Source organism: Salvelinus sp. IW2-2015, unplaced genomic scaffold (genome assembly GCF_002910315.2).
Source record: "Salvelinus sp. IW2-2015 unplaced genomic scaffold, ASM291031v2 Un_scaffold1713, whole genome shotgun sequence".
Taxonomy (NCBI): Eukaryota; Metazoa; Chordata; class Actinopteri; order Salmoniformes; family Salmonidae; genus Salvelinus; species Salvelinus sp. IW2-2015.
In genome coordinates, this window is record NW_019943103.1 from 48,345 (window position 1) to 56,502 (window position 8,158).

Below are 8,158 nucleotides of genomic sequence, written 5' to 3' on the forward strand. Positions count from 1 at the left end.
GGAAGGAAGAGAGACACAGGCCGAGATGAGAGAGAGAGAGGAGAGAAGACAGCGATGGTGAAGGAGAGAGAGAAAGAGACACGCGCCTCGAGAGAGAGAGCAGATGAGCTAGCGAGAGAGAGAGACTGAGAGACCAGAAGGAAGGAGAGAGGGGAGAGAGCACAAGAGAGGAGAACAGAGATGAGAGAGAGTAGACCAGGAGAGGAGAGGAGAGCAGACAGGAGACGAAGGAGATGGACGAGAGATGGATGAGCAGGAGACGGAGGAGAGTAGAGGAGAGAGAGAACAGCCGAGGAGAGAGAGAGAGAGAGAGAGAGAGAGAAGATGACAGCGAGAGAGAGTAGAGAGACAGCAGAGAGAAGAGAGACAGAGGCGGACACAGAGAACGAGAGGTGAGAAGAGAGGAGATAGCCCAGGTTCTACCAGACAGTTTTATGACCTCCAGGAAATTCATGCATAACAGAGCGTGCAGGTATTAAGTATGGCGTTCATGCTGGCGTGAACCGGATGACCGTATGCAAGAACACGTTCAGTAGTAGGAAACCGTCCAAGCCAACCCGTATAGCCTTCACGAGGACAGTTCTTGGCCTTCCTATCCGAGTGACTCTACGTCTCATTATGGCATATCAACTGAGCCCCGGGCCCGTTATTGGATCAGTTTAAAATTACACAGAGTACCAGTTTATTCTATTGTAGTCCTATGCCTCTGGTTATGACCTAGCCCAAGGCTCCAACTCTTTTCCTGGAGCTGTAGGGTTTTACTCCTACACCCAGTTGTAACTAACCTGATTCAGCTTATCAACCAGGTAATTGTTAGAATCGGGTATGTTAGGGTGTGAGCAAAAAAACCTACAGGACGGTAGCTCGCAGGCTAAAAGGTTGGGCAGGCCAGGGCTAGGCTATACTGTGCGGTGGGTGTAGGGGCAAAAACTCACCACATGCACACTAGACTATTCTAGTCAGGCTTGGTAGTTGGCACAGCAACCAGACTTTAAAATGTCCACATCAGATGGGTTTCGCTCCATCTGGCAGACGTTAGGTCAGGCATGGGGGGTACAGCCAGGCACTCCCACATAGGACCTTTTTTTTGAGCTGCTTTTATATTCACGTCATGTCACAGGCAAACCGACAAGGGATTGGAGACAAATTTGGATAAAAGAACAGTTCTTTAAAAAAAAAAAGAAGTGAAGTCTGTTAACAGCAGTTCAGAACAACCCAAATGTCCCATTTTGATGACATCTGTGTGAAATTATATACTATGTTTTTAGAATTGTATTTAAATCATTCAGGTCATTTGGATAATAAAAATGCAGYATTAGTCAATAAACGACAATAAACRCATACAGGCAGATATTAAACAGGACCTTTGCTACAATGAACATTGGACTGACACCACCCAGACAGCTCAGGACCTTCGTTTTGGGACGTGGCAGAGCCAAGTGATCTTTGACGTTGCACCGAGCGTGAACGAAAGGCTGAGCCAGGCTCCCGACATGATGTAACATTCCTGATGGGCCGGTCACACCTCTCCCTATATGTAACACAACATTTGCTCTCTGCTCTGGGACTGTGAGTTCTCTAAGATCACACCACCCCTGACACACACCCTCCATGTACTCTCTCTCTCTCTCTCTCTGTCTCTCTGTCTCTCTGTCTCTCTGTCTCTCTGTCTCTCTCTGTCTCTCTGTCTCTCTCTGTCTCTCGGTCTCTCTCTGTCTCTGTCTCTCTCTCTCTCTCTCAGTCCTCAGTCCTCAGTCCTCAGTCCTGTACTGTACCCATTATGGGCGGCTGCATCTCAATTGTCCAAAGTGACTTCCTCTCTTTGGGTATTTCTTCCATTCCCAGGTCAATACTGATCTGAGAACACACTGATGTGGTCCCAGGTCAATACTGATCTGAGAACACACTGATGTGGTNTCCCAGGTCAATACTGATCTGAGAACACACTGATGTGGTCCCAGGTCAATACTGATCTGAGAACACACTGATGTGGTGAAAAGTAACTCCTATGACCAAATTCAGCTTCCACCTGTCCATAGCTTTTTCGAAAACAAGGAGACAAAGCTACTCTTTGAAGTGGAAGTAGGTCCCAGAACAGGTTTAATTTGTTTTTATTAGTGCTGATGAAACAAAGGAGACAAGACAAGGAAACGTTTTTGCACTTTTGATAAACCCCTTTTTTAGGGCATCTCCACCAACAGGCTGATCCTGAAGTAGCCAAACAAATAATCAAGTTCTGAAGGAAGGTCTTAATCTTTTATTTTGCAGTGTTCTACTCCACCGTGTCAAACTCACGACTGAACCGTTGTCATAAACACTGGGGAGATTAGGTTGCACATGATGGCGTCTTGTGGTCCGATATGACATTTCCTGTCCTTGTGCGATAATCTAGTGGCTCACCTGATGATGATGTGGCTGGCTTGCACCATATCCTCCTTAGCCAATCAATGACCGGATGTGATGTGGCCACTTCCTGTTGAGGAAACCTAACTCTTTTTCTCCTTGATGCGGGTCCACGGCCCTCTCCTCTGTTGGAGCGCGTCGATCAGGCCACAGGAAGTCCGTAACTGGGACCATATACATTCTGTCTGACCCACTGTTCTCACACAGTCTCTACATAACACATGACATTTACAGTAACATCATTTCTTACTGGCAGTGCTGGAAAAAAACAGAGTTGAGTGACAGCTGATTGTTGCTAAGGAACCGGTAGTGACAGCTCAGTAGTCATGGCTTCCTGTCCTTTTTCTCCTTTTTATCAGATGGGTGATAATGAAGGAGAGGAGATGAGGACGCCTCTTTTTAGACTATTGAAACGCACCCATTCTCACAAGGCCAATCTCACCGAGGTTATCTTTACTTTTACGAAGAAGAAATAAAATAGTTTATTTTTGAATGTGTCACAGCTATCAAGGCCTATTTTATTTTGTATTTTCTTTTGCCTACAGAAAGTTATTAGTGTCCTCTTGACTACTTGGGCCTTTTGATTCTCCAGTCATCACTTGGCCTTAGCCTGTCATTACAGACTCCCCAAGTGAAATGTCATGCAGTGGAAATAGCTGTTTATTTAGTAAGAGGCTGTTCACTCAGTCATTTGACAGCTTGGTTACAGCGACTTCATTAGATAACCACAGTGTCTGTGAAGAGGACATAGACATTATGTGACAATGTAGGATGCTTTATTTACTGTTTTTCTGTCTCTGTCTCTCTCTCTCTCTCTCTCTGTCTCTCTCTGTCTGTCTCTCTGTCTCGGTTTAGGATCCTGTTCTCTACTCCTCTAGCCGTGGTCAGTTACTTCCTCATCTGGTACGTTCCTGTGTTTGAGGATGGGAGGGTCATCTGGTACCTGGTCTTCTACTGCCTCTTCCAGACCCTTCAGACGGTGAGTTAAAGGAATCCTACACGTCCACAGGTATAAAGAAACACGAACCCGGTGCAATCCAATCATTTCAATATCTCTCTCTCTGTCTCTCTCTGTCTCTCTGTCTCTCTCTGTCTCTCTCTCTCTCTCTCTCTCTCTCTCTGTCTCTCTCTCTCCAGTGTTTCCATGTGCCCTACTCGGCTCTCACCATGTTCATCAGTGAAGACCAGAAGGAGAGGGACTCTGCCACTGCTTACAGTACGTCTTATACCTGGACTCTTACGTCACTACCCGACGTCACTGCCCGACGTCACTACTACGTCGGGCAATAACATTGCAACGCGTTTGTTTTTCTAGTTAATTTCCAAGGCTTTGTGAAGTCCAGACACTGCTTGTCGATTTCCATTTGGCCAAGGGGTGATGCGTCTCGGGGTCTTAACCTACCTTCACCCAGTTTGAACACAATGACAAGCGTGGCACCTATCAGCGGGCAATTAAGGATAACTACAGGAAAACGTGTCATATTACACTCAGTGGACAGCTTATTAGGTTACCCACCACCCCGTTCACCCAAAATGCTTTCGCTCCTACAGACACGTGAGTCACGTGGTCTGGGCTTGTTATATTAAAGCAAAAACAAGGCATCCAGGAATTTCAGTTACTGTTGCATTTTGAACGTTTTAGAATTGAAGGGGGGGGGGTACGAGTGATGACCTCAGAGACTGAGTGTGGTGAGATCGTCGGTACCGGGCGCGTCAGTATCTTAGAAACCGCCTCCTGGGGTTTTTCACGGACGACAGTGTCTAGTTTTTTTCCCCCCAAGAATGGTGGGACAATCAAAACAAAACATCCAGTCCTGTGGGCGTTGATGACAGAGGTCAAAGCTAACAGAGGGCGTTGATGACAGAGGTCAAAGCTAACAGAGGGCGTTGATGACAGAGGTCAAAGCTAACAGAGGGCGTTGATGACAGAGGTCAAAGGAGAATGGCAAGAGTCGTACAAGCTAACAGAAGGGCCACAAACAGACAAATAACGGCGCAGAACGGCATCTCGGGACGCACAACTCGTCGATCCTCGTCACAGACGGGCTATTTGCAGCAGACAACCACACCGGAATTCCACTCCTATCAGATAAAAACACAAAGCGGCTCCAGTGGGCAGGCCATCACCAACAGTGGAGAATTGGGTGGTAAAAACATTGCTTGGTCTGACATGCCGATTCATGTTGCGCCATGCTGATGGCAGAGTCATGATTTGGCGTAAGCAGCATGAGTCCATGGCCCCATCCTGCCTGGTGTCAACGGTACAGGCTGGTGGTGTAATGGCGTGGAGAATGTTTTCCTGGCACACGTTAGGTCTTGTGATAGCAATTGAGCAACGTTTGAACGCCACACCTTGTACAACCCACACCACGAAGAATACAGGCTGTTCTGGAGGCAAAGGGTCTGACCAAGTACTAGATGGGTGTACCTAATAAACTGGCCACTGAGTGTCTAGTGTAGGTTAACCTCGAGGATAAACCGATATAATGTCTTACTCATATCAATTTGAAACAATATCGATTTCACATTAAGTTATTGATAATGGTGCCTACTACTAATAGTCTACACGTTTGGATATTAGGACACAATAAATAACCTTTTATTTAACTAAGCGTGTCAGTTAAGAACAAATTCTTATTTACAATGACGGCCAAACCCGGACGACGCTTGGCCAATTGTGCGCCGCCCTTTGGGGCTCCCAATCACGGTCAGATGTGACGCAGCCACAGGCACCTCAATCAATAATATATAAATAATTATATAATTATATATACATTAATAATCATTTATATATTAATAATAATATAAGCCATTTTAGCAGACGGTTTTATCCAAAACTAATTAGTCCTGCGTGGGTATGTTTTACTTATGGGTGGTCCCGGGAATCGAACCGACTATCCTGGGGTTTCCAAACGCCACACTCTATCAACTGAGCTACAGAGGACCACCAAGAGGATCATTGTTTTTTTTGTTTTTTTCAGACCGAATGGAAAGATGATCATTGGTCGGTTTGTCTCATCTGTATGCTTCTCTCGTCCAATCAGGAATGACGGTAGAGGTTCTGGGTACTGTGATTGGCACAGCCGTCCAGGGTCAGATTGTGGGCATGGCCAACGCCCCCTGTATCCCGACGCCCGGTGATAATGTCACGGCCGACGGGTTAAACTCCTCCCTGCTGCTGGGACAGGAAGTCAACGCCACGATCACCACTGTCATCACCCTGGACCAAACGGTACGCGCCCACCCAGACGCACTCGCATTACACCGATATATACACACACACACACACACACACATACACACACACACACACACACACACACACACACCGTATCCTATCAAATCTAACTTTATTTATACAGCCCATTTCAGACGTGGAATGCAACACAATGTGCTTTACAGGGAAAAAACGAATAAAATGATATGAAAATAAGATGAAATATTCACTACTCAACATTTTAAATATGTCCACAGTTTTGGCCCCCCCTCAGGTTCTCTGGCAGGCTATTCCAGAGGCTGGGGGCATAGTAACTAAAGGCTGGGGGCATAGTAACTAAAGGCTGCCTCTCCAGGGCTCTTGGTCCCTAGGATTTGAGGTAGTTTAAATTAATTCTAAAACTCACAGGCAGCCAGTACAGAGACCTTAAAACCAGTGTAATGTGTTCTCTCTGTCTGGTCTTGGTCAGTACCCTGCAGCATTCTGTATGTTTTACAGTACAGAGACCTTAAAACCGGTGTAATGTGTTCTCTCTGTCTGGTCTTGGTCAGTACCCACCCTGCAGCATTCTGTATGTTTTACAGTACAGAGACCTTAAAACCGGTGTAATGTGTTCTCTGTCTGGTCTGGGTCAGTACCCTGCAGCATTCTGTATGTTTTACAGTACAGAGACCTTAAAACCGGTGTAATGTGTTCTCTGTCTGGTCTGGGTCAGTACCCACCCTGCAGCATTCTGTATGTTTTGCTGTTGACCAATGTCTTTCTTGGGTTGACCAGACAGGAGAGCATTACAGTAGTCAAGCCTGCTTGTAATAAAAGCATGAATGAGTCTCTCTGTATCAGCCTGAGAGTCTAAAAACCATCCGGAAATACCAGATGTAGTAGAACATGTGTTAAAGCTACTATATGTGACTAATACTAGGCCTATCAGGTTACTGTAGTCTACTGACCTCCTATTGGCTGTTCTCTGTGTTTACTGTTCTATAGTCTACTGACCTGCTGTCCCTCCTCCTATTGGCTGTTCTCTGTGTTACTGTTCTAATAGTCTACTGACCTGCTGTCCCTCCCTCCTATGGCATTCTCTGCTGTTTACTGTTTCCTATAGTCTACTGACCTGCTGTCCCTCCCTCCTATTGGCTGTTCTCTGTGTTTACTGTTCTATAGTCTACTGACCTGCTGTCCCTCCCTCCTATTGGTTGTTTACTGTCCTATAGTCTACTGACCTGCTGTCCCTCCCTCCTATTGGCTATTMTCTGTGTTTACTGTTCTATAGTCTACTAACCTGCTGTCCCTCCCTCCTATTGGCTGTTTAATGTCCTATAGTCTACTGACCTGCTGTCTCTCCAGGAAATGTTTACCACAAAGCTAGTCTTTTGCATATTGTTTTGTTTGTTGTTTTTACTACTACGGTTACTACAGTCCACTAAGCTGCTGTCCCTCTCTACTGTCACAGAAAACGGCCTACAACATCGCCTCCGGCGCCATCTGTTCCATCTACGTGCTCTGTGCTCTGGTGCTGTTCTTCGGAGTCAAGGAGAAGAAAGGTAAAGGCAGGGGGGACCATTTTGTCTCTCCAGCCCTCAAATCAACAAACCCCTTTTGATATTTAATGTGTTAACTTTGTGTCATTAACTTTCCCTGTTGCTATTATAAAACGATGAGCTCGTGGGGAATTCCCCAAATGGCCTGACGTCCTTCTAAACAAGCCCACTCTCTTTATGTGGATGTTATTGAGATTGACAGTGTGGTGTGATGACGCAGTACACGTACACCGTTTATCTGTCTCACGTGACTATGGGCCCGATGGGCTGTGTCCACGGTGGTTGATGCTCTAACAGATAGGCTGTGTCCACGGTGACTTGATGCTGTAACAGATGGGCTGTGTCCATGGTGATTTGATGCTGTCACAGATGGGCTGTGTCCATGGTGATTGATGCTCTAACAGATAGGCCTGTGTCCACGGTGACTTGATGCTCTAACAGATAGGCTGTGTCACGGTGACTTGATGCTGTAACAGATGGCTGTGTCCACGGTGGCTTGATGCTGTAACAGATGGGCTGTGTCCATGGTGACTTGATGCTGTAACAGATGGGGCTTGGTCCATGGTGACTTTGATGCTCTAACAGATGGGGCTGTGTCCACGGTGAACTTGATACTCTAACAGATGGGCTGTGTCCACGGTGACTTGATACTCTAACAGATGGGCTGTGTCCACGGTGACTTGATGCTCTAACAGATGGGCTGTGTCCATGGTGACTTGATGCTGTAACAGATGGGTGTGTCCACGGTGCTTGATGCTCTAACAGATGGCTGTGTCCAGGTGACTTGATGCTTAACAGATGGGCTGTGTCCACGGTGACTTGATCTCTAGACTGGGCTGTGTCCACGGTGGACTTGATGCTCTAACAGATGGGCTGTGTCCACGGTGGATTGATGCTGTAACAGTGGGCTGTGTCACGGTGACTTGATGCTGTAAAGATGGCGTTGTCCACGGTGGGTTGATGCTGTAACAGATGGGTGTGTCCACGGTGACTTGAT

The 8,158-nt window shown here is 46.5% G+C and overlaps 1 pseudogene; it reads left to right on the top strand.

The window, feature by feature from the left end:
* The window catches only part of LOC112071764 (sodium-dependent lysophosphatidylcholine symporter 1-B-like), a 59,773-nt pseudogene that overhangs the window by 26,820 nt on the left and 24,795 nt on the right, over positions 1-8,158 (top strand).